The following is a 27,037-nucleotide window of genomic DNA, read 5'->3' as shown; positions in this document are numbered from 1 at the left end:
TTTGCAGCCATTCAAGGACTTTATGATCCCAAACAACGATGGAATTTTTATGGATGACGATGCGCTATTTCACTGGGCCACAACTGTCCGCGATTTATATGAAGAACACTGTGGTCAATTGGAGCAAGATCGCCCGACGCAAATCCAATCTAATATTTTTGAGCCATTATAGAGAGATCAGTTCGTGCACAAAACTCTGTACCGGCAGTACTTGGCAATTTTGGACGGCTATAGAGGCAGCATGGGTCAATATTTCTGGAGTCCATGCCGAGTTGCTGCACTATGCTGGGTAAAAGGAGGTCCGCCACGGAATTAAGGGGTATCCCGTGACTTTTGTCGCCTCAGTGTAGTGTCCAAAAAAAAGTGTATGAAATCTTATGGGACTTAACTGCTAAGGTTATCAGTCCCTAAGCTTACACACTACTTAACCTAAATTAACCTAAGGACAAACACACGCATCCATGCCCGAGGGAGGACTCGAACCTCCGCCGGGACCAGCCGCACAGTCCATGACTGCAGCGCCCTAGACCGCTCGGCTAATCCCGCGCGGCAGTGTAGTGTCCATTAATACATGTCCGGATGAGCCGTGAGTGGCTCGTGTTCGTGCCATCTCATACTTAACATCCTGTTTTTGACCATTCTGCAACCTATTTACGTTAAATACTATTACTGGTGTCACTGAGTTGCTGCCTTGCCTGGCCGTGAGCGGCAGCAGCAGCACTTACCGATATAAACGCTGCCGTATTATCTTTGCTGGGCTGCTATTACTTCCCGGTCGTCGTGTGTCGACCAATCACCTGGAATGTGCCAGCAGTTAGTTCGGACCTGGCAGTGTTTGAGTTGGCACGCGGCACAAGTTCAGTCGGGGCGCAGCAGCAGTGGGGTCCGGGCCGCCATAACTCGCCCGACGGTTGCCGACACACATGATTGGAGTGGCGACGACTTTGGTTGGTCATGCCAGACGATGTGTATTTGGCCGGCGATCGCGTATGGGTTGGCTGTGTGTGCCGGCTAGTGATTCGTCCCTGTCATTGTACTGTCACTGCCGTTAGCGTTGTCTAGTTCTTAGTGCAAGTGTTCGTGAAACTGTGTGTAGTTTGGGTGATTTTGGCTGACAAGTTATTTTAAATGTTGTCGGCGTACTGGTTCTGAGGAGTCAGTCGGATGGCATGGAGCGGTGAGGATTTCTCAGGGTGGCGTAGTTTGGCCAGCCCCGCTGGCGGTCTCTACGCGGTGTCGGAGTGCGTGGTTCTGTTCCCGTTGCTACGAGGTCTGTAGTTCACTGACCCTGGACATGAAAACTGAGTTTTTATTTAACTTACCAGCAAGTGAAGACTGCTCACATTGTGTCGTTTGGAGTTCGTTGTCGGCTGTTGGGATATTCCCGCGAGAAACAATTCGGTTTTCAAGTTGGAAAATTCTAGCCACCCTCCTGTGGAGTTTCACTGTATTTGGTTATTTGAACTGAAGTGCACCAGCAGGATCTTCTGCCTTGTGGCCGTTTACGTTCTAGTTACCTACCCTGGCCATTGACGTAAATTTCAGGCAGTGTAGTTTCTTCATCGAGTTCTTGCTGTCCAGCACGGTATGTAGTTTGACAACTCCATATATGATTAGTTGTGGGCGCCAATATCTTCTACGTTGTTCCGTTGAACTCCCTGTTGTGATCTGGTCGGGTGAAGTGGAAGTTATCTTGTCGGTGGGTCAGTTGACTGTCGGTCGGTTGGGTTGTCGTCGGATCGTGAATGGCTGGCCCGACTGCCTGTCTCACCTAAGCGAGTGTTAGTGTTTGAATTATAGGCCGACCGTCGAACATCTGAGCGCCCTTGGGTGTACTGCCCTATTTTTTTCATTTGTTCTTGTTGTTTGTACTTGTATGGCTCCTAGCCAAATTTTTTTAAAAAAATTTAGTGTTGTTTTGCTCTTAAGGACTTCAGCCTAGTTTGAAGTACTGTTTCATGTAAGGCCTTTGGTGTTTAAAAAAGATTATGATACGAAGTTTTAAGTGTTAGGCCTTCAGCCGATTTCAATTAAACACGTGTGTCGCGTCCCAGCACAGCCTCACTATACCAGAATGAAGTAATTGCGAACTGCGTAGCGCAATCGGAACGTTAACGACAATGGGTTAGTTATAAATTGTAGTCAACCTTTATATCGGAGATAAGAGGGAGAGAATCTCCTTGGTTTGAAGCAAATAAGTTTCCTGAAAATAGGTTACAGAATTGCAATAGGCAGAAAAGTTTGGTTAGTTTCTCTCAAGTTTATTCTCACATATACTTATGTGAGGTGTTGGACCATAAACCCCTTAGTAAGGTTCAGTCTATTTATTCGGACTTGCTACTTCAAAGCTAATTGCCGGTACATATAAGAAACAAGAACAAAGCAGTCACTTGTTCTTGGTTAGCACTGAAATCTCTCTAAGTAATTGAGACAAAGACTGACAGCCTCTGCTCAACACTATTCCAATGAAACACTAAAAATCCTACTTGACCTGCAGTTCTTGAGTGTCCACCAGAGTCTATCACCGTCTTCTCGTAGTTGAAGTCTTTATCAGCTGTATCAGCTGCTATGGGCCTACTCGGCCCCGCTGGCGTCTCGCTGCGGAATCTCCAAACTGTCGGCACTGACTCTGAATCTGCATCTAAATCCCTGCTTCTAGCTATTCCGCTGCCTGGCCTTTTATTTCGTTTCTCATGTACTTGGGTGCACACGAGTTAATTTGTTTCATAAGACCCTTTCTTTTCTACGTGATTGGATTACACAAGAATGCCTATGGCTCCACACGACACTCCCGTTTCTAATTGGTCGGCTTGCCCAAGACTGCCTTCGGTTCCACACGACACTTTCGTTTCTAGCTGCACACAACTTAATTTGGTTCCACACGAGTCTTTTCCGCACGTGACTAACACTCTCTACGGCCGCGGGTTCGAGTCCTGCCTCGGGCATGGATGTGTGTGGTGTCCTTAGGTTAGTTAGGTTAAAGTAGTTCCAAGTTCTAGGGGACTGATGACCTGCTCAGAGCCATTTGAACCAACTAACACTCTCTCTTTCTGTATCATCGCCCTGGTGTTTGCGTCTTCCATTGCTCAAGTTTGATTCATACTGCTTGATCTGGAAGGAAGTCAAACACTAAGTTATTTGATCAACAAGCCATACTTGGCAGCCTCCGCCGCTTATCTTGTCCCTACGTCCTGGTGGACTATTTCTTAATGTGGGCTGGCTGTTTGCCTATGGAGCCTCAACTCTTATTATGGTCACAAAAGCAAGAATAAAAATAAAAATTTTCTACAGTCACAACACTTGTTTACTTCAGCCTAACTATAGAACTGTTTTAAGATAAGGCTTGCCTGTTAAATTTCTGATTATGTTTGCGTTTTAAGTTATTGGCCTTCTGCCGATTTTAAATTAAAATGGCTTTCAGCCTGTAGTTAAGTCCCAAGGATTAAAGCTGTCAATTTTTTTCTATTTAAATTTTTGGGATCTTGTAATGTTTGATCAAATAATGAAGTTGTATGTTCAAGTGTAACTGACAGCCCCTATTTTTGCCCCTTTCCACAATTTATTTTATCTACCGTGTAATGCGGGATTAGCAGGGCGTCTCACCGGATACTTATTATCATTTCGAGTACAACACTACAAAATGCGCTTACAGCTTGTTGGCGAGGGTCGCCCGCAACTTGCTCTGAGCACGCGTGAACAGGTCTGTGGCCCCCGGACACGTGTTTGCTGTCACCACCCAATACAGTTTCGATGCGTGTAGCGTCCGAGAGCTGCAACTCCTCCGGGAGCAGATAATGCATTCACAATCAATTGCATGTTGCCGGACCCGTCGCTTATTTGACAGGGTAGCACTATGTCGTTCGATCTCGTTCATAATTCAGCGACGGGACACGCAGTAGCAACGTAATCCTTTCAACGAACACGTGTCGACGGTAGGGCTTTGTTCCTCATTATACTCGATTCTCAATTCTATTTCCACAGCTTTTGATCATTAATAACTGCCTGTCGTTGGATTCAGTATCGTTGGTACAGACTGTCTCTGCTAGCTACCGCATCTGTACTTGCTCTCTATGCCACTTCATACAATACTGGCTTGTTTATAAACTGTTATCGTCATTTTCAGAAGCTGATGTCTTCTTAACTCACGAATTTAAGCCTAAATTTAGAGTTGTCAGTGCTTCTGACCCATCTACAGCAAGACAGGTGAGGATGACATTGCTAAATCCTTGGAAATATATTTGATAATAGTTTCAGTTGGGAGGAACACTGCCAGAAAACTGACAGAATAAAGTAAATGTGCGGCTACCGTCCTAATCCATCTGTATATATACAGCTACGAGTACACTCCACTAGTCAGCTTACGGTCTGTGGCGTAGGATATTGCTCGTGTGAATTCCTGTTCCCCGCCCTTTTCCATTCGCGAATGGGATGTGAGAAGGAGAATTATGGGTAAATCTCCGAATTGGCTCTATTTCTTGGATTTTCTCGTTATGCTCATTTGGAGAGACGTATGTGAGGGGAAGTAATACACTCCTGGAAATTGAAATAAGAACACCGTGAATTCATTGTCCCAGGAAGGGGAAACTTTATTGACACATTCCTGGGGTCAGATACATCACATGATCACACTGACAGAACCACAGGCACATAGACACAGGCAACAGAGCATGCACAATGTCGGCACTAGTACAGTGTATATCCACCTTTCGCAGCAATGCAGGCTGCTATTCTCCCATGGAGACGATCGTAGAGATGCTGGATGTAGTCCTGTGGAACGGCTTGCCATGCCATTTCCACCTGGCGCCTCAGTTGGACCAGCGTTCGTGCTGGACGTGCAGACCGCGTGAGACGACGCTTCATCCAGTCCCAAACATGCTCAATGGGGGACAGATCCGGAGATCTTGCTGGCCGGGGTAGTTGACTTACACCTTCTAGAGCACGTTGGGTGGCACGGGATACATGCAGACGTGCATTGTCCTGTTGGAACAGCAAGTTCCCTTGCCGGTCTAGGAATGGTAGAACGATGGGTTCGATGACGGTTTGGATGTACCGTGCACTATTCAGTGTCCCCTCGACGATCACCAGTGGTGTACGGCCAGTGTAGGAGATCGCTCCCCACACCATGATGCCGGGTGTTGGCCCTGTGTGCCTCGGTCGTATGCAGTCCTGATTGTGGCGCTCACCTGCACGGCGCCAAACACGCATACGACCATCATTGGCACCAAGGCAGAAGCGACTCTCATCACTGAAGACGACACGTCTCCATTCGTCCCTCCATTCACGCCTGTCGCGACACCACTGGAGGCGGGCTGCACGATGTTGGGGCGTGAGCGGAAGACGGCCTAACGGTGTGCGCGACCGTAGCCCAGCTTCATGGAGACGGTTGCGAATGGTCCTCGCCGATACCCCAGGAGCAACAGTGTCCCTAATTTGCTGGGAAGTGGCGGTGCGGTCCCCTACGGCACTGCGTAGGATCCTACGGTCTTGGCGTGCATCCGTGCGTCGCTGCGGTCCGGTCCCAGGTCGACGGGCACGTGCACCTTCCGCCGACCACTGGCGACAACGTCGATGTACTGTGGAGACCTCACGCCCCACGTGTTGAGCAATTCGGCGGTACGTCCACCCGGCCTCCCGCATGCCCACTATACGCCCTCGCTCAAAGTCCGTCAACTGCACATACGGTTCACGTCCACGCTGTCGCGGCATGCTACCAGTGTTAAACACTGCGATGGAGCTCCGTATGCCACGGCAAACTGGCTGACACTGACGGCGGCGGTGCACAAATGCTGCGCAGCTAGCGCCATTCGACGGCCAACACCGCGGTTCCTGGTGTGTCCGCTGTGCCGTGCGTGTGATCATTGCTTGTACAGCCCTCTCGCAGTGTCCGGAGCAAGTATGGTGGATCTGACACACCGGTGTCAATGTGTTCTTTTTTCCATTTCCAGGAGTGTATTTTGCCCGACTCTTCCCCTTAATGCACTCTCTCAGAATTTCAATAGTAAAATTCTCTGTGATGCACAGCGCCTCTCTTGTAACGAGACTGAGCCGTAGATCTGTGGAAACTTGTCGCCTAGTCAAATGAATCACGTTTCTTTCTGCACCTGGTCGATGATTGTGACTGGTGACTGGCTGCTCGGAACATGCGCAGAGCCGTGGACGCAGCGGTACAGGTAGTCTGTGGGGACATTCAAGTGGTCTTTTATGTGACCTATGATAGTAATTTAGGGTACCATGACAGTTGTCGACTGTGTGAACGCTATTGAGAACTGCCTGAACTCCTTGATGTTTTCCAACAGCCTAACTGTCTCTATAAGAAGGACAGAAACGGCCACAGGATTTGAAAAACACGATACTGAACTCATGCTGACATGTTGGTCTCCAAATTCGTCTAATCGAAACCCAACGGTTTACTTCTGGGGCACTATCGAGCATCAGCTCCGCATCCACAAACCATCGGCTCGTAATTTACGGCAACTGCGTGACCTGTGAGTAAACCGCTGGTGCCACATACCTTCAGAAACCAAGCACTTGTCTAATCCATGCCACGCAGTAAGGCGGACCAACGCGCTATCTAAGAGTTGGTCTTAATGTTTTGGCACATCAGTGTACAAAGTCTACCATGGCAGTAGAAGCTGTTGCTACAAATTAAGTCAGAGACACTAACGAAGCTAAGATAATGAAACAATATCTTTAACTCACAGTACACGAAAGGTGCAAAAGAACTGGACTGAACACATGAACAGCCGGTAGGATTGTGGTTAAGCCACGTCCAGCCATCCAGAGTTAAGTTTTGAGTGGTTTACTAAAACTGATTAAGAGGAGACGAAGGCAAGTGGACTTCAAAAATTCGATTTTTAGATTTTAGTATATTTGAAATGCCTGGTCTCTTCTGCGTGAAACAGTTTTTGTTTCATATAAATACGACAATTTTTTCGTAAGATATGATGGTTTTCCCGACGCTCTGTGCAATCTGGGGACGGTGACAGCAAGGCTTATGACTGGGTATGTGCAGAACAACCCTATGGTCCTAATGTCACAATTTCTAAATTAGAGTGCATTGGGCATGTCCAGAAGAGAATGGAGTCCAGGTTGAGAAGATTATTGAAAGAAAAGTCAAAAACAGTATTGGAAGATGGTAAGAAGATAGGTGGTGAAGGCCGCCTGACAAATGTTGAAATAGATAGATTGCAGAATTATTATGGCTTGGACATAAGAAGAAATGTGGGGAATTTAGAAAACATGAAAAAAGCTGTATGGGTTATCTTTTTCCATAAGCTTTTCACGGTCTTTGCCCGAATGATCCTGACACTTGGTACAAGTACAGGAGAAGTGCCAGATATGACCACAAACATTCTTTACCCGCATCAGTAATGAATGAAATTAAACCCACATTTAGAGACCTTTGTAAAGATACCTTGTTGAAGAAACGTTTTAAATTAAACCCAGATTTAGAGACCTTTGTAAAGATAGCTTGTTGAAGAAACGTTTTAATCGGAAAACCCAAAATTTACATGAATGTGTGAATTCTGTCATTTGGAACCGGTTACCGAAAACTGTATTTTTTCCGCTTACAACCATCAAATTTGGTGTTTATGGTGCTATTTTGCCAGTCGGTGTGGCCGTGCGGTTCTGGCGCTGCAGTCCGGAACCGCGGGACCGCTACGGTCGCAGGTTCGAATCCTGCCTCGGGCATGGGTGTGTGTGATGTCCTTAGGTTAGTTAGGTTTAAGTAGTTCTAAGTTCTAGGGGACTGATGACGACAGATGTTAAGTCCCATAGTGCTCAGAGCCATTTGAACCATTTTGATGCCATTTTATGCTTCAATGATGTTGTAATTAGCAAACTGGATGTTTTGGAATTATTGGGCATAAAATGTAGTGGAAATACTGCAAAATCCTTCGTGCAAATAGATAAAGAGAGAATCCGCAAAGCAGATATGGCTAATTTAAAATGCACAAAAGAAGCCAGACAGAAAAGGAGAGGGACCGAGAGAAGAAAAGAAGATCAGCAAGATTCAGATGATGCTCGGTGTAGTGCAGGAAAATATTAGTGGTAAGTAATTCACATCGATAACTATACTAGAATTGCAATATTAAACTTTAAATTGATTTTTCTCAAAACAACATTTTTTTTTACCTTCAGGCACCATTATCTGATAAACTAATGGGCTTAGAAACATGAAATTTGGTCAATCTGTACTGCAGATGCTAATAAATTACTGGAAGTAAACTGAGAACCACCAAACAATCAGAAACTGTTTTATAATAATTAATGTACAAAAATAGTTAAATTTACTAGTGAAAGAATAAAATTTTTTTCTTCAAAATCATAAAAGGTAATACGATCATTTTTCTTGTAAATTGAGACATATATATATATATATATATATATATATATATATATATATATATATATATATATATATATGTGCAGTAAAACTTTCATTGCTTTATCACTTATACTTCTTTAGAAAAGTGTACCTATTCAAGGGGTAAAATAGCATTGGCAGAATAGGGATGAAAATTGCCTTCTGTCTCCCCTTAAGGCGAATACGGCCATGAGTTTCGTTCCTATTATAAGGAAATTAAAAGTCGGAGGAACATTAAACCATAAACGTATGCTCCTGAATCAAAAAAACAAAAAATAAACATGTTACAATAAACTGTTTGTCTCGCTAGGCTAAAGCGTTACCAGATAAACTGTCCTTTGTAACTCGGTTAAGGCTTCGGCAGGGGGCATGATATAGCAAGGGCAGAAAGGATTTCTTACGTTTACGCCCGGCTGCATTGGAATCGCGTTTCATGTTTGAAAAAGTACAGTGAATCGTTCAATACGAAACATATAAAACAAGTCCCACTGATCCGTTGTGATATTCCCTGCTCAGGTCAGTTAGGCTACATCGTCCAGTGATGTAATTCCGCGATTCGGAAAAAGGCGGTACGTAAATTGTAGTTGTAAAAAAAAATGGACCCACAACAGGAGGAAGGAACAAACAAAATGAAACTTCACCTACTGAGAGAGTACGTGTTGTTATTTCAGTGATAACAAAATCGATCGCAATTTACAAAGAAATTGACAGTATCACCCACTTATCACTAGGACGTTGTTCCCTCTCTGGCCTGGATGCTCGCACTAATTCAGTTGGGAGTGGTGTCACAAAGCCGTTGTAGTCTCTCCTGAGGCAAGCTGACCCAAAACATTTGTAACTGGGCCTTGGTATCCTTGGGGCGGATTTGACGTCAGAGCTGGTCTCACACATATTCCGTTGGGGACATATTTTGGGAACTGTTTGGCCACAGGAGTTCCTCAACATCACGAAGACAGTTCGTAAACTCGCCACGTGTCGATGAGAACTGTAGGAACATGGCACAACGATACTGTTACATGAGAGATATTGCATGAGGATGCGGGGTGTCCGTAAAGCGTAGTTGTGGCGTCAGAGTTCCATCAGTCACTATCATCCGTGACCTGAAGTCACTCCCGATGGCTCCCTACACCTCGACGCCAGAGTAACACGCTGTGCCTCTCCAAAACTTTGGAAGAATTGGGTCTCTTCCCGGGTATCTGCCATATTCGCCGACGATGATCATCCAGGGCAGTGCAGAACCGCAGCTCATCGCTGAACACACTGCGACGCCATTCGTCAGCAGTCCATGCTTTCGGAACTCGACACCACTCAAGATGCGGAAGTTTTGATTGTTATGTTAACAGCAGCCTACTGGCCATTACTAATGTATTAACAGCCTCCACTATACTGACTCGACTCGATCAGATCTACTATTCACACACAGAAACTGTCGAACTACAATTTATCATTCGAAGATTACCTTTATTCGTAACTTCATTCACCAGAGATGACCTATGGTCAGAACGTATTATCTCTGAGCACTAGAAATGGAAATAATATTGAACTTCTGTAAAATCTTGACGTCTGAGAATACTGAAATTTGACACAGCCTTCTCAAATTACTTCACCAAACAAGACGAAGTAACTATTCCAGAACTCGAATCAAGAACAACTGCTATCATGAGCAACTTAGAAGCAACTCAAACCGCTTAATAAGAGCAAGCCTTTTGGCCCAAACTGTATACCAGTTAGGTTCCTTTCAGACTATGCTGATAGAATAACCCAATATTTAACACTCATATACAATCTCTCATTCGATGAAAGATCCATACCCAAAGACTGCACAGGTCACACTAATATGCAAGAAACGCAACAGGAGTAATCCAATACCGCACAGGCCTATATCATTAACTTCTACATGCAGCAGGATTTTGGAACATACATTGTGTTCGAACATTATGCATTATCACGAAGAGAACGATGTATTGACACACAGTTTCTCGGGAAACACAACTAGCTCTTTACTCACACGAAGTGTTTAGTGCTATTGACAAAGGATTTCAAATTGATTCCTTATTTCTAAATTTCCAGAAGGCTTTTGGACACTGTACATCAGAAGCGGCTTGCAGTCAAATTGCGTGCTTATGAAATTTCGTGTCAGTTATGTGACTGGATTCGAAATTTCCTGTCAGAGAGGTGACATTTCGTGGTAACTGGAGGTAGGTCATCGAGTAAAAAGGAAGTGATCTCTGGCGTTCCCAAGGTAGCGTTATAGGCTCTCTGCTATTCCTTATCTCCATAAATGGTTTACGTGAGAATCGGAGCAGCTGTCTTAGGTTGTTAGCAAATGATGCTGTCGTTTCTCTTCTAGTGAAGTGGTCAGAGGATAAAAACACATTGCCAAACGATTTAGGAAAGATTTCTGTGTGGTGCAAAAATTAGCAATTGAGCCTAAATAATTAAAAGTTTGAAGTCATCCACATGAGCACTAAAAGGAATCCGTTAAACTTCGGTTACACGATAAATCAATGAAATCCAAAGTTCGTAAATTCAACTAAATACCCAGGAATTACTTCCATTAGAAAGAACACCTTGAAAATGTTATGGGGAAGGCTAACCAAAGATTGCGATTTATTGGAAAAACACTTGAAAGATGCAAAAGATCTACTACAGAGACTGCCGTCCGCCCCGATAACTGAGTGGTCAGTACGACGGACTGTTATGCCAAGGGGCCCGGGTTCAATTCCCCGCTGGGTCGGAGATTTTCTCAGCTCAGGGACTGGGTGTTGTGTTGTTATAATCATCATCATCTCATCCCCATCCATGCCCAAGTTGCCTAGTGGTGTCAACTCAAAAGACTTGCACCAGGCGACTGATCACCCCGACAGGAGCTCTTGCCACATGACATTTCATTTCTTTTGAAAGAGACTGCCTACACTACGCTTGTCCGTCCTCTTTTGGAGTACTGCTTCGCGGTTTGCAATCCTTGCCACACAGGATTAACGGAGTACATCGAGAAAGTTCGAAGGAGAGCAGGACGTTTTGTATCTTCGAGAAATGGAGGAGAGAGTGTCGCGAATATGAGACAGTATCTGGAGTAGACATCATTAAAACAAAGGCGTTTCTCGTTGCGGTGGGATCTTCTCAAGAAAATTTCAGTCACCAGCTTTCCGTACCGAGTGCAAAAATATTTTTTTGTTGGCGACCTACATCTGGAGAAACGATCGTCACATTAAAATAAGGGAAATGAGAGCTCGTTTGGAAGGATATAGGTGTTCGTTCCTTCCGCACGCTGTTCGAGAGTGGAATTATAGAGAGTTACTGTGAAGGTGATTCGATGCCCCTCTGCCGGGCACTTAAGTGTGATTTGCAAAGTATCCGTGTAGATGTAGATGTAACGAAGTGTGCTACGTAAAAATTGTAGAGGTAGGATAGGCTTTAATTGAGTAACCATGCTTAAATGGTTACCCGAGGCAGTAGTTATGCAGAGCTGAAGACTCTTGCACAGGACAGGCTAGCGTGGAAAGTTTCATCAAAGTAGACGTCGTTCTGCAGATCACAACAAGACAGGAAGTCTCCACGGTTACCGGATATTACCCGGCAGAGGTGCAATGTGTGTGTGTGTGTGTGTGTGTGTGTGTGAGTGAGTGAGTGATCAGGAAGACGCGAGACGGATCGCGTAACAATTAGCAGGAGCTGCGGCCTCTCCCTGGACGTGAGTCAGCTGGCGGCGCCCGGGCGTTACGGCAAGACGCAGTCCGGGCGCCCACCGCACGCCACAGCACGCCACACCACACAGCTCTCTCCGCCGCGCCGCCGCGGTACTTTCGCCAGCGCAGACTCCGCTGCGAGAGCCGCTTCGCCGGCAGCGGGGGCGGCGCGGCGGCGGGCAATTGCGCAACTGCCGCGCGGAGAAGACAAGCTGAGGAGAAAGAGAAAGCACCGCCGGCTGGTGCCGGCTCAGCCGCCCACGCAGGCCGACCCTCGCGGGCCTCCCGCCTTGCTGCGAGCGCTCGGTACCTCTCGCCGGAAATGGGGACTACCTCAGGTATCCGCCTACAGTACCCTGGATTTACTCTGCAGGCTATAAGTATACAAGCGACCCATTTCCGCTGAAAGTTGTCTCTTTCCTTTTGCTTCGTTGCCCGGTTTGTACATTACGGTTTAGGGTGTCCCACTTGGACAGTTGCAGATGTCACATCTATCTTAAAAAAAAAAAAAAAAGCAGTAGAAGTTAATGCAATAATTGCTGTGGTATAAGCCCGCCCGGCTAGCAGCGCGGTCTAACGCACTGCTTCCCCAGCAGGAAGGAGCGCCTGGTCTCCGGCACGAATCCGCCCGGCGGATTTGTGTCGAGGTCCGGTGTGCCGGCCAGCCTGTGGATGGTATTTAAGCCGGTTTTCCATCTGCCTCGGCGAGTGTGGGCAGGTTCCGCCTCAGTCACAGTGCGTCGGCGATTGCTGCGCAAACACTGTCTCCACGTACGCATAGACCATAATTACTCTACCAAACAAACATTTGGGCTACACTCGTCTGGTGTGAGAAGTTCCCGGGAAGGGGAGTCCTCTGGGGGCCGAACCGCACAATAGCCCTGGGTTCGGTGTGGGGCGGCGGTCGGGTTGGTGGACTTCTGAACCACTGAGGACTAAGGCGGGATGAAGCCTCTCCGTCGATTCTAGGTCCCCGGTTCAATACACAATACACACACACTCTGTGGTATAACGTTAGTGGACACAGCTTATAAGATTTATACAAAGATAATAAACGAAAGGCCGGCCGTTGTGGCCGAGCAGTTCTAGGAGCTTCAGTCTGGAACCTCCCGACCGCTACGGTCGCAGGTTCGAATCCTGCCTCGGGCATGGATGTGTGTGATGTCTTTAGGTTGGTTAGGTTTAAATAGTTCTAAGTTCTAGGAGACTGACGATCTCAGATGTTAAGTCCCATAGTGCTCAGAGCCATTTGAACCATTTGAATAAACCAAACTCTACAAATTATTGCCGAAAATCTGTTATCCTAAGAACGAAATGGTTTCAGAGAAGCAAGACCCTGTACTGACAATGTTTTCACATTTAAATAAATTATAGGAAAACAAAAAGAGTTCAATAGGAAAACACACATTGCATATTTAGACTCAGAGGAAACCTTCGATCACGTTGTTAATGTATAAGATCCCACTTCTGTACCAATATTCATGTATAAGGGCAGGGAAGGGGAGGGAAGGTTGTTACATATGTCTCGTGATGACAGTGTGTAGGAGGTCGAGCGATCAGGATTTGAGAGTGGGAATCCAGGGCTGCCGTTAAATGACAAAACACAAATTAGGTACAATAAGGAGGATATATTTCAATGTACAGTGTACAACGGGCGCGCCTAGGGTCGGAAGTTACCAGGTTTAGGCTAGTATAGGAGGTCGAACAATTAACTGAAGTGGGCAACGAAAGGGGAAGCGGTTCATGTTAATTTACGTTGGTGCCTTCCGAAAAGACGGCTGTTCTGCTCGAGGTCTGGATTACAAGAGAGAGAGGCACTCTCTTCCGCACCGCAGAGCATTCCAGCGTCCACACATGTGACCTGTATCCTACGCACACTGTAAGACTATGCTATTTCACAACGCATACCCGTAAACCAAAGAGCCCGACAAAGTTGTAGCTTATCACCCACACTTTTTAATATATACACTGACGATATGACTGAAACATGTAAAGAACAAATTGATCCAGACTTGAGATTATCACACGACATATTTTTAATACGGTGCTTTTTGCTGACGATCTTTCAATTGTACGCCATAGCGAGACTTTGCTGAAAAGATCCATCTACTGAATGAACCAAATTTCTAAACAGTACAACATGAAAATATCAATCCAAAAACAAAAGTGATGGATTTCAAAGAGACACAACAGCTGAGGGCTAAGATCATAATAGGAAACAAAACCACTGAACAAGTCAGTCACATCAGTTACCTGGGGAATATTATAAGCTACCAAAATGAAATTGACATTCGATACATACTGCGGAATCATCGAATGATGTGTGAAACAATCAATAGAACAGTGAGAAATAAAGTGATAGAAGACACAAAAACCAAATTCTGTGATGGCCACACTGCCATTTCGAAGTGAAACATGGACAGTTATTAAAAATCGAGAGGGTAGAAACCAAACTGCAGAAATGAAATTTAATGGAAAGTTAAGGGCTGCACAAGACGAGACAGGCTAAGAAACTAAATAAGTGCAGAACTTGAGATATATGTTGCAAATGAGAAGTTCAACTCTAATCGGCAAAGCCGGCTAGCACATCTACACACAATCCCAGACTTATGACTTACATTTCAGAACTTTAGGTAGAACATCCACAGCAAGACGAAGAAAAACATGGTGGGATACGTAGAAAACGGAACAGGCCTATTGCCTAGATCATGGTGAAAGAAAAGAAGAACTTTTCTTGCGTCTGACGTTGTCAGTTTCCTATAATATTAAGTTCACTGTTATTACTCTGGATTCGTCTAATTGCACAAAAAAATTTCGTGGCATACGAGATCGCCTTTGTTATTTGCAAAGCATCATCAGTGGCCTGAATTACGAGGGGCGTTCAGAAAGTAAGCTCCGATCGGTCGCGAAATGGAAACGACTATGAAAATCCGATAAAGCTTTGCACAGATGTGTTGGGTAGTGTCTCTAGTACAACCCCAGTTAGCATCACGTCGCTCTTCTCATTTCTGAGCTCGCAGTGAGTGCGTAAAGATGTCTAGAAAATAGTGTCTGCCGCCAAGTACGAGGGCCTGGTGAGAAATTTCGCCTGAAGCTATGCAGCTAACATTACATAACTGTCGTGCTGTTTCGTCTTCACGACAATTCTCAGCTGCATTCTGCAGGGGCAATGAAGATGCTCCTGCATCGTTTTCAAATCGAAATGTTAGATTACCCACAATACAGTCCGCAATTGTCTCCCACTGAGTTTCATCTCTGGTCACATGAACCGCTGCCTATGAAGACAACATTTTGACACAGACAACGAGGTGTAGGCCAGCGTGGAGAATTGGCGGAAAGCACTGGCGGCTGCCTTCTATGATGAGGCTATTGAAAAGTTGGTACAACGCTATGACAAAAGTCTAAGTCAGAACGGCGACTACGTAGAGAAGTAGCTGAAAGGTGTAGCTAATTGTTACAAGCGAAACATTTCTGATGTTCACTGTGGTTTCAATTTGGCAATCAATCGGAGCTTACTTTCTGAACAGGCCTCGTATATACATATTTGTTTGTACTATTTTGTTTTACATTTTGACATTATAAATGAGAGTTATAAACAGTTTTGGTATTTTCCGCTTTCCTAAAACGTATCAATAGTTTAAATTTCTACAGATCACTAATATCACAATACACATTCGATAGTTGTAAATAACATTTAACAGTTGCTAACGACATCAACAAATGTGCTCTGCAAATAAAATTTTGAGAGACAGTAAGCAGAAGAAGGACAGATGTAAAACGTGAAAAAGAACTGACATGGAGCAGCATCTACAATTATTGTCAGTAGAAATTTACAATATCATTGCGCCATAGAAAATCAAAAAGTGCCAGCGACGCTTCAACCTCGGTGTATAATGATCAATAGATAAAGCAAAAGACTATAAACACAAATGTGTACCGGTATATATTCCAGGCCCCTTGGATATGCCTTATAAATAATAAAGCGAAACGCTTGTGTCACAAAAAATTTGCTTTATACGGTTGTTATTGTACTGAGACAAAGCAATAACTCTCAACATGATGTCCCATTTCTCTCGACGCAAAATAAAAAATGTATCAAATGCAATTTTTTTGAGTCATCGATCTTCTCAATGGATTGATGCGGCCCGTCACGAATCCCTCTACAGTGCCAACCTCTTCACCTCAGAGTAGTACTTGCAACTTACGTCCTCTACAGCTTCCTCTAGTACAATGGAAGTCGTTCTCTGATGTCTTAACAGATGTCATGTCATCCTGCCCCTTCTCCTCGTCAGTGTTACCCAAATATTCCTTTCCTCTCCGACTCTAAACAGAACCTCCTCATCCCTTACCTTACAAGTTCGATCCATATAATTTCCAACCTACTTCTGTAGCACTACATCTCAAATGCTTCGATTCTCTTCTGCTCCGGTTTTCCCACAGTTCATGTCTCACTACCATACAATACTACACTGCAGACATGCATTCTCAGACGTTTGTTCCTCAAATTAAGGCAAATGTTTGATACTAGTAGACTTCTCTTGGCCAGAAATCCTTTTTTTGCTATTCTACTTTTTATGCTCTCCTTGCTCCGACCGCCATTGGTTATTTTGGTGGCTAAGTAATAAAATTCCTTAACTTAATCTACTTCGTGACCATCAATCCTGATGCTAAGTTTCTCGCTATTCTCATTTATGCTCCTTCTCTTTACTTTCGTCTCTCTTCGATTTATTCTCAGTCCATATTCTGTATTCATTAGAGTGTTCATTCCATTCAGCAGATCATGTTATTCTTCTTCACTTTCACTCAGGATAGCAATATCATCAGCGTATCATATCATTGATATTCTTTCACCTTGAATTTTAATTCCACTCCTGAACCTTTCCTTTATTTCCATCATTGCTTCTTCGATGTATAGATTGAACAGTAGGGGCAAAAGACTACATCCCTGTCTTACACCCTTTTTAATCCGAGCTCTTCGTTCTTGGTCGTCCGCTCTTGTTATTCCATCTTGGCTCTTGTACACATTGTATATTACCCGTCTCTACCTATAGCTTAACCCTATTTTTCTCAGAATTTCGAACGTCTTGCACCATTTTACACTGTCAAACGCTTTTTCCAGGTTGACAAATCATATGAACGTGTCTTGATTTTTCTTTCGTCTTGCTTCCCTTATTAACCGCAACGTCAGAATTGCTTCTCTCGTGCCTTTAACTTTTCTAAAGCCAAACTAATCGTCATCTAACACACTCTCAGTCAAAGATTTTTGAAATTCTGATGGAATGTTATCTATCCTTTCTGCCTTATTTGATCTTAAGTCCTCCAGAGCTATATTAAATTCTGATTCTAATACTGGATCCCCTATCTTTTCTAAATCGACTCCTGCTTCTTCTTCTATCACATAAGACAAATCTTCCCCCTTATAGAGACCTTCAACGTACTCTTACCATCACTGCGCTCTCTCCTCTGCATTTAGCAATGCAATTACCGTTGCACTCCTAATGTTATCATCCTTGCTTTTAATTTCACTGAGTGTTGTTCTGACTTTGCCTGTCATATTTACAAGGAATTTGGCAGTACGAACCCCATTCCCGGTGAGCCGTGTGTGGCTCACGTTCATGCTGTTTGTTCTTTGGCATTTTCTCACTTCAAGTGGCGTCTTCTTTCTTCCTTACTTACTGGCGTAACGAAGTTGCTGGCTTGCCTCCTTGCATGGCATCAGCAGCGCTTATCGATACTAGTGCTGTCGTGCTACCTTTGGTGGGACCGCTAGTATTTCCGGATGGTGGTGGTGTGTGGTGGTCAGTCGGTTGGGATGGAGCAGCGAGTAAGTCTCCGCGGCGCTCGGCCAGGCAGGGACCGCTGGCGGCATGGACGCGCTGTTGGATCATAAGGCGCTAGCTGCGAAAGCGACAAAGTTCGTTGACCACCGAACCTGGACGCTGAAGTTGAGTGATCAGATAACCTGTTATGAAACCTCAACTATTGTGACCTCTTTGTTCGTTTGGGGGTTGTTGCTCCCTGGGCCGTTCAGGCTAGCAGCAACGTATGATGTGTTGGAGTTGTCGAAATCTTGCAGCCATCTTCCTATATTGTGATTAATTATTAAATTGGCTGTTACTTGCCAGTAAAGTGCACCAGTGGTATTTTCTGCCCTGTGGCCGGCAACGCCCCAGTAACCTGTCCTGGTTGTTAGTGTGGCTTTCCGGTAGTGTGCCTTTCCTCCTCATCTTGATGCTGTCCGGCACGGCGTGTAGTTCGACAGCCTTTAAGTTGTTTAATTCATATTTTGATCAGAGTGGTTATCGTTCCCTTGGCTGTTTTTAGACGCCAATTTCTGAAGACGTAGTGCTGTTCGTATCCTCGTCGTCGGCCGATATTTTCCATCGTTGTGCTGTTGGTCAGATGGAAGGGAATTGGTAAAATTGTTGGTTGGTCCTTGAGTTGTCCTTAGTTTGGGTTGCCATCCGTTTATTTAACTTCAACTCCTGACTGCCTGTCTCACCTCACCGTACATTTGAGCTACCTTCTCAGGCCGAGCCTTGGTACACTTCTGAGCACCACTTGTTCTATTTGTATTAGATTACGATTTTCGTTTTCGTTGAAAGTATTGTGGGAGGCCTTCGGCCATGTACTAACTCAGTTTATTTTAAATTTTTCATAAAGGCCTTCAGCCATGTAAATTATAATCTTGAAGATCGATTTTATTTTTAAAAAAGTATTTTTCCTTAAAATTTGTTCTGTCTGAAATTGTTTGTAATCCAGGCCCTACGCCGTTAGTTGTTCGATGTGTTATGTGTGGCAGCCGGTCGGAGTGGCCAGCGGTTCTAGGCGCAACAGTCTGGAACCGCGCGACCGCTACGGTCGCAGGTTCGAATCCTGCCTCGGGCATGGATGTGTGTGATGTCCGTAGGTTAGTTAGGTTTAAGTTGTTCTAAGTTCTAGGGGACTGATGACCTCAGAAGTTAAGTCCCATAGTGCTCAGAGACATTAGAACCATTTGTTATGTGTGGCATTCAGCCGAGGATTTACGTGAACCACTTTTAATAAGGCATTCAGCGGAGTGTATTCTTTAAAGGAAAACCTTTTATAAGAAGGAAGGGGTTTATTTTAAATTTTTTGTCTGACTTGTTGTTCAGGCCTTGGGCCGTTGTTTCAAATTTGTTTGTGGCCTTCAGTCGTGCAATAAGTTAATATCTCATTAATTAGGATTTCGGCAGTTTTGTTATAAGTTTAAACAGAAATTCCTTAGTGAGAAAAATTGTTTATTAATGTGTTTTAATTATAGTTGTCCTTCAGACGTGTAGTGTAGGCCTTCAGCCGCTAATGGTTTTCAATTGCATGTTTTTTTAATTACCTTCTATTTTTAATTGCTTTTGATTTCGAAGCCAGGCTTTCAGCCGTTCTTGTTTTTGATATGGTTTCGGGCCTTCAGCCCAGAAAGCATCTCAAGTTTTCTTTAACTAGGCCTTCACCCGTATTGTCTAATTGTGATCTTTAAGACAATGTGTAAATGAGTGGTTCGTAGAAAAATAAAGTTGTGTGTTTTTTTGTGCAACTCACAGTAACTGTTTACGCCCCCATCCACAATCGTTACCTTATCCTGTGCGCTCTCTACGTACCTACCAACCAGGTTTCACCCCGTTTCCGGTCTGGACGCAGGCACTGATTTTTTGGATAGGATGTCGTAAAGCCGTTACAGGACTGTTGTAACTGGTGTTTGATATCCTTGATACTGGGCCGATATATATTCTATTGGATTCAGATCTGGGAATGCTGTTGACTACGGAAATACCTAAAAGCAGACATTTGATAAAGATATGTGTCATATGCGGAGCAACAAGTCGTATTTTGAGTTCACCCTATCTGCAGTATCTGCTTTCAGAATTCACCCAATGAAGATGGCCCACCAATATACGCCGTATGATTTAGTACCTCCACTCCTCCGTAAAAGCACAGAAAAGACCTAATCACATCTACATCTACATCTACATCCATACTCCGCAAGCCACCGATGGTGTGTGGCGGAGGGTACCTTGAGTACCTCTATCGGTTCTCTCTTCTATTCCAGTCTCGTATTGTTCGTGGAAAGAAGTATTGTCGGTATACCTCTGTGTGGGCTCTAATCTCTCTGATTTTATCCTCATTGTCTCTTCGCGAGATATACGTAGGAGGGAGCAATATACTGCTTGACTCCTCGGTGAAGTTATGTTCTCGAAACTTCAACAAAACCCCCTACCGAGCTACTGAGCGTCTCTCCTGCAGAGTCTTCCACTGGAGTTTATCTATCATATCCGTAACGCTTTCGCGATTACTAAATGATCCTGTAACGAAGCGCGCTGCTCTCCGTTGGACCTTCTCTATCTTTTCTATCAACCCTATCTGGTACGGATCCCACACTGCTGAGCAGTATTCAAGCAGGGGCGAACAAGCGTACTGGAACCTACTTCCTTTGATTTCGGATTGCATTTCCTTAGGCTTCTTCCAACGAATCTCAGTCTCTCATCTACTTTACCGACGATCAACTTTATATGATCATTCCATTTTAAATCACTCCTAATGCGTACTCCCAGATAATTTATGGAATTAACTGCTTCCAGTTGCTGACCTGCTATATTGTAGCCAAATGATAAGGGGTCTTTCTTTCTATGTATTCGCAGCACATTACATTTGTCTGCATTGAGATTCAATTGCCATTCCCTGCACCATGCGTCAATTCGCTGCAGATCCTCCTGCATTTCAGGACAATTTTCCATCGTCACAACCTCTCGATGAGGTTGGTACCAAGACAAGACATTGTCAAATTAGAAGTAGCACATGAGCACGTAGGATGTCCATGACGTACCGTTGTGCTGTCAAAGTTCCCTCGATTACTACCACCACTGCCTGAACTAATAGCCAACGGCTCCAGGAGCAGCACAGCTGTGTCTCTGCAAAACAATAGATTGGGAGCTCTTCCCACCTGACTGCCACACTTGCCATCGATGATCATGTGGAGTAGTGTAGAACCGCTGTTCATTGCTGGACACAGAGCGACGGCAGTCATCACCAGTCGACGCTTCCCGGCCACGTCACTCCGCCAAACGCTGCCGGTAGTGTTGTGTTAACTGTAGACTGGGAATGGGATGGCAGTTCCCTAGTGCGGCTGTTGCTAGTCTGTGATCAGTGGTTTGGGATGACACAGAATTTTGCAGGAAGTCCCTTACTTGATGTCGGTTGGCAGACGTAGATCTGAAAGGCCTATGATGTAATTAGTGCACAATACGATGATCCTCGGGGTTTTGGCGGTCAGACATGGTCGACTGTTGTGGTCAGAGGTGCTCTACTGGATCCTGGACGAGTATGCGTGCCCTCACGTCCTCATGCAGTTCAAAATCGGGCTCGCAAATCTGGAATTCGGCCAGCCGGCCAATGCAGACTCATGATAAGGCCCCCCTTTCAAACTTTGCCAGGCGCCAAAGACGCTATGTCACATGAGTACGTGCACTGTGCCGGAATTTCCTCCTAAAGCTTCACATAACTAGCACTGTTATTAGCAGACACAACCCCGCCTCATAAAAGAAGAAACTGAGATAAAAATATAAATAGTTTTAAGAATTGTGCATTTTTGGAAGGTGACTGTCAACAGCCGTGGTGTAATGTATAAAATGCATGTTTGACCATCAGCTGCTTTTATTTTAAACCCAAATGTCGACAGGTTTCAGTCACAGACCATCTTCACGGATTAGGGTCAAAACAGTTTAAGCCACAACATCACACCTGTCATAACTTAAGCAATGGCGACATCTCATGTGTAGAGCATGTCATGAATTCCACTACACAACACAGGACTTTTAGAAGCAAACATACTAATAACAAGCGTAAACAGAACAGTACTGAAGAGAAGATCGGTATTATTTTATTATGATTTTGACAGCTAAAAGGTATTTAAGTGAAAATTCTTTAAACTGCAAATACTTTGGATTACCTATCCTGCGTTCGTCACTCAGGAATCTCTGACTTCTGAACTTCTCTTTAGTGCTGCGCTGTTTACTTTTTTTATTAGTATCTTTGCTTCTAAAAGTCTTGTGTTGTATACTGGCATTCATGACTTGCTCTACACATGAGACGTCGCCATTACTTAAGTAATGAGAGATCTGATGTTGTGGCTTAAACTGTTTTAACCCTAATCCGTGAAGATAGTCTATGACTGAATCCGGTAGATATTTGAGTTTAAAATAAAAGCAGATGATGGTCAAACATGCATTTTATACATTAACAATTAGAATTTTAATGTTAAGGAACGCAGCGGTAACACTCTCGCTACACAGATGTTCAGATTCTGGGAAATTGCAATGGAGCACACAAACGGCAGCTGTTTGCGTAAACTATTATCGAAATAGTTTTTAAATACCTTTCTGTTATGGATTATCATTATGTCAAGTTCAATAGCAGTGACTTTTGACAGGTAGTTCTCCCAATAATGACGTCAACACACTAACGGAAAAATGCGATTGCGTATCGTATACTGTCCAGTAATACCAAAGATTAATTACCATAAATTGCTCAAATTAATCTGAAATTATTTTGTCTAAACACATAAAAGGCAGTGCTATAGAACTGTTCCTAAAACAGAAACACTTTAATGTTATTACTAATAACCTTTTAGACCAGCGAAGAATCACGCTAACAATATACACGCAAGACCGCTATTTAACGTACGTCACAGACCTTAAATGCAATAGCGTCCCTATTGAGCCTTTAGTAAAATCACAGTGAATGCTGATATATTTTGCTAACTTCTTACTTAGGCGTACTACATTGGCAAAAAATCAAAAAATATGTTTAAAATGTATGAACTTTGACAGGTTCAGTCAGCGATCTGTTTTGTTTCTAAGGAAACGCCCGTCAATAATATAAACAATGTCTGTTTTGTTTTGCGAAACTACGTTCACAAGCTTTCAACTTCAGAATAAATGTAGACCAGCCCTCCGTATTTTCAGTATTTTAAGTCACTCACTCACTTTTAAATTCTTTTAAATACAAACTATAGCCACAATTATTTTATTATGGTTTTTATCAAATAAAAGATCTTGAAGAGAAATTTCTTTAACTCGTAAATACTTTCGATTACATGTCTTGCGTTCAACTGTCACTCAAGAACCTCTGAATTTGACGGCTCGTTTCTTCTAGTTAATATTCCACAATTTAAGATCTCGCTTGTTTATATCGTAACGAATGATGTCTCTCAAACAGCAGTTGTTTAGTAACTTTGGGCTGAATGAGAAATCGGGGATTATGTTTTGACTTCTAAACAAAATGACAATTTATTTCCTTCTCTTTACTAACTACGTACAGAGACAAACGGCAACGAGTCATCGACTGACAGACAAAACTAAACGAAATGAAATAATACAAAAAAGTCAACCACAAATCCTAGGTGCTACCTCCACTTTGTAATTCAGTTTAAAACCCAAACTGCAAAATTCTCAGCCACTTCAGAGGTTAGCGATCCGCGATGCCACTAACAGAAACTCAATGAAAATGTCACTCATCACTATTAACTACAGGAGTGATGGTTGCAGTAGAATTCCGCCGAAATATGGTTCAGCTAGGGTCTGGATCAACACGAAACGTTACTATCGCAACTCTGTAAGCTTTATCAGCATTTAAGAAAAAGAAAAGAAGAAAAGAAAAAAACACCGATCTGCGTGTTCCGGAAACAATCTTCAAATCTTCACAAAAATCGAGAACTCCGCTCGACAATAAAATAATTCAATAGCCATAAAATCTTATTCACATATCACCTCAAACACCAAATCCTTTTAATACAGTCGCGGCCGTTACTCTGTGCCTCAGAGAATGCCTTCGTCAACTGTTACAACTAATCACAACAACCGCTTTATAGACGTGCTACAAATACACCATAGCCTGAGCCCCGACTCAGATAGCTTGGTACAATCACTGAAATCAAACAATACTTCTTTGATTCACGATTCACAATCCTCAGAAAACCCCGTTACAAGTACAAAACTTAAATGCCACTCAGTTAACTCAAGAATGCGACATTGCTATAATTCTTCAGAATAAATCGAGAAGCACAATAAAATTAAATTATCAAATTAAAGTAAATTATTTCTAGGCTTTGATAGCCAGTCCTATGCCCTTTACCGCAATCTTTCACCGAATTACACACTTTCAACCATACTTCTAGAATGCGGAAACTTTCTACCTACACAATAAATCGATTCAACCGGTCGATTAATTACTGTCTATAGCTAAACGCATCAGCTCAAGTTAGCGAACAAGCAGCAACTAAATATTCGGTCCTTCTGAACCTCTGCACACAAACCTACTTCCTCTTAAGTGTCTCTAACTGCTCCTCGATGGTAACTAACGTTGCTCGGGCAGGAAACCACAGATGAATCATTCCGTTGACAAAACTGCGGCGCTACGATTATTCTTTAAATATTATGAGTGACAACATACAATGGTCTGCCATTCTTCTAGTGGCCAACTGGTACACGATTGTCTCTGGATCCAGTGCTCTGTGGTTGTCACTGGGCTGACAGATGATCTTTGGTGCCACCTCCCGAATGTGCTGTACAAGGTACTCGAATATCTGCACAAATCCACAAGACTTACATTGCATGCAGAAAGTTACAATTTTTTACATGTTACTTTCCCCATATATTATTCGTCTAGTACCGTTTCAGTAGAATGAAACAAACCCTAAAAAGTTACGTCGCCAAGACTTCGTAAATCGTTCTTTACCAGCACATACGCAGTATTTACGTGTCCTGGATAGTGATACCTCAACATATGACGCTGTTCACGCCACTTACATACCCTACCAAGCCTGGTAACAACACTAAACATGAAAACACTAATGCATCTGGTGGCCGATCTACCTGCCGCAGAGAATAGGAAGCCTAATCATTTACAAATCTGCCGATGGTGTGTACACGTACGTATGTGTACACTTACGGAGTTACATTGACATTTCACCATGTCTTCTCGGTGCTTATTTTATTTATTTATTTGGTCAGATGTTTATTATTGATTTGAAAATAGCTACAATTAATATTAGAGTGCTCAAAGAGGATGGCGATAAGTGAATCGGGACAGCCAGAAGTTTGTGTTATGCACCGAACTCACGGCTGTGTCGGACTTGTAACAAGTGTTTTTGTTCATGTAAAGGAAACGACAGTACGTTTCCAACATTTAAAAGGTGTGTTTTGACTTCCTAAGTAACAGAACCAATATGTTGACCTCGACGGCTAGTGCTCAGCAGAGACAAGGGTATCGCCATGAGTGGCCTAGGGAAGTGTGATAGGACCGTGATTAATTCTATATAAATAAATGATATGGTGAACAGGGTGGACAGCAATTAGCGGTTGTTTGCTGATGATACTGTAGTGTACGGTAAGGTGTCGAAGTTGAATGACTGGAGAAGGATACAATTGGATTTTACACCTAGCTTCAAATGCAGAAAAATGGAAGTTGATACTGACGAGTAGAAAAAACAAACCCATAAATTCGGACACAGCGTTATTAGTGTCCTGTCTGACACAGTCACGCCGTTTAAATATCTGGAAGTAACGCTGCAAAGCGATAAGAAATGAAACGATCATGTGAGCACTGCGGTAGGGAAGGTGAATGGTCAACTTCGGTATAGTGGGAGAATTTTAGCAAAGTTTGGTGCCCCTATAAATTAGACCGGACATAGGACGCTGGTGAGACATCTCCTTGAATACTGTTCCAATATCTGAGACCTGCACCACGCCGGATTAAAGGATGACATAGAAGCAATTTAAAGGAAGCTGCTATACTTTTTACCGGTAGGTTCGATCAACACGTAAGTATTACGGAGATGCCTCGGGAACTGAAGTGGGAATCTCTGGAGGGAAGAAGACGTTATTTTCGAGGAACACTATTGAGAAAACTCAGAGAATCGGTATTTGAACCTGACTGCAGAATGATCTTAGTGCCGCCAACATAAATTTCGCGTAATGACCACAAAGGTAAGATACGAAAATTTAAGGCTCATACGAAGGATTACAGACAGTCGTATTTCGTCTCTGTTTGCGAGTAGACCGGAAAGGAAATGACTAGAAGTGATACACGGTGTCCTCCGCCACGCACCTTACGGTGGCTTCTGGAATACGTATGCAGATGCATATGTAGATGTAGATTTAGATATAGACGCAGAATGCCTTATTTAAGAGCACAGCTAGGTGGCGTTTTGTAATCAGGCACTTACGACGAAGAAGGTCAGTTTCTGGTGCACAGTACACTCCTTTGTTCGGAACACTGCCTGACTCCTGAAGCTCAGTTCAGCTACCCTCAAGACAGAGACCACAAGCCTCTTTCCAAGACTTGGCTGTGGCAAAAATTCATTTCCTGGCAGACTGGGAACATCTCCGACACGGAAATGGAGGCGCCTGCGACCTGTGCGGGAGCACCAGCGAGAATCCCGCCACCCCGCTACACCGCGTCTCCCCCCTCCGTGGCTGGAGAGATTCCCTGAGGGCAACGTTTACGCGAACGCGTCGGAAACAGATTTCCGAATGTGTTTTTCTTCGCTCCGCTCGCAGTCCTCCTTGTTTTCGGTCGTTTTTCGGAGATCAAAAGACGACACCGCGAGGCAGAAGCCGCCACAGCTCGCCTGCAGCGATAGGAGACGGCAAATGAAATTCCGGTTACAGGGACTGTTTCTACGGTAGTTGAACAATTCTGTAACAAACAGAATTTGCGAACACGATCATCAATAAACCTTATTCCCTTAGGACTACACAGCACTTAACCCGTTTTACAGACGTGCTGCTCGTTTCAAATTGCAAGATTAGACTTTCTAGGTACGGAAACTATTTTGTAGATTTAAAACTGAAATATCGGGTCAAATTTGTGTACGGAGTTATGATTCGTGTTCTACATATGTCTCCTATCACAAATTATTTGTAATTTCTAAATACCTGTTTACTTGAATGTAATTTACATTTAC

The sequence above is a fragment of the Schistocerca serialis genome, chromosome 7 (assembly GCF_023864345.2).
Source record: "Schistocerca serialis cubense isolate TAMUIC-IGC-003099 chromosome 7, iqSchSeri2.2, whole genome shotgun sequence".
Classification (NCBI taxonomy): Eukaryota; Metazoa; Arthropoda; class Insecta; order Orthoptera; family Acrididae; genus Schistocerca; species Schistocerca serialis.
Note: the sequence above shows the minus strand (reverse complement) of the source record.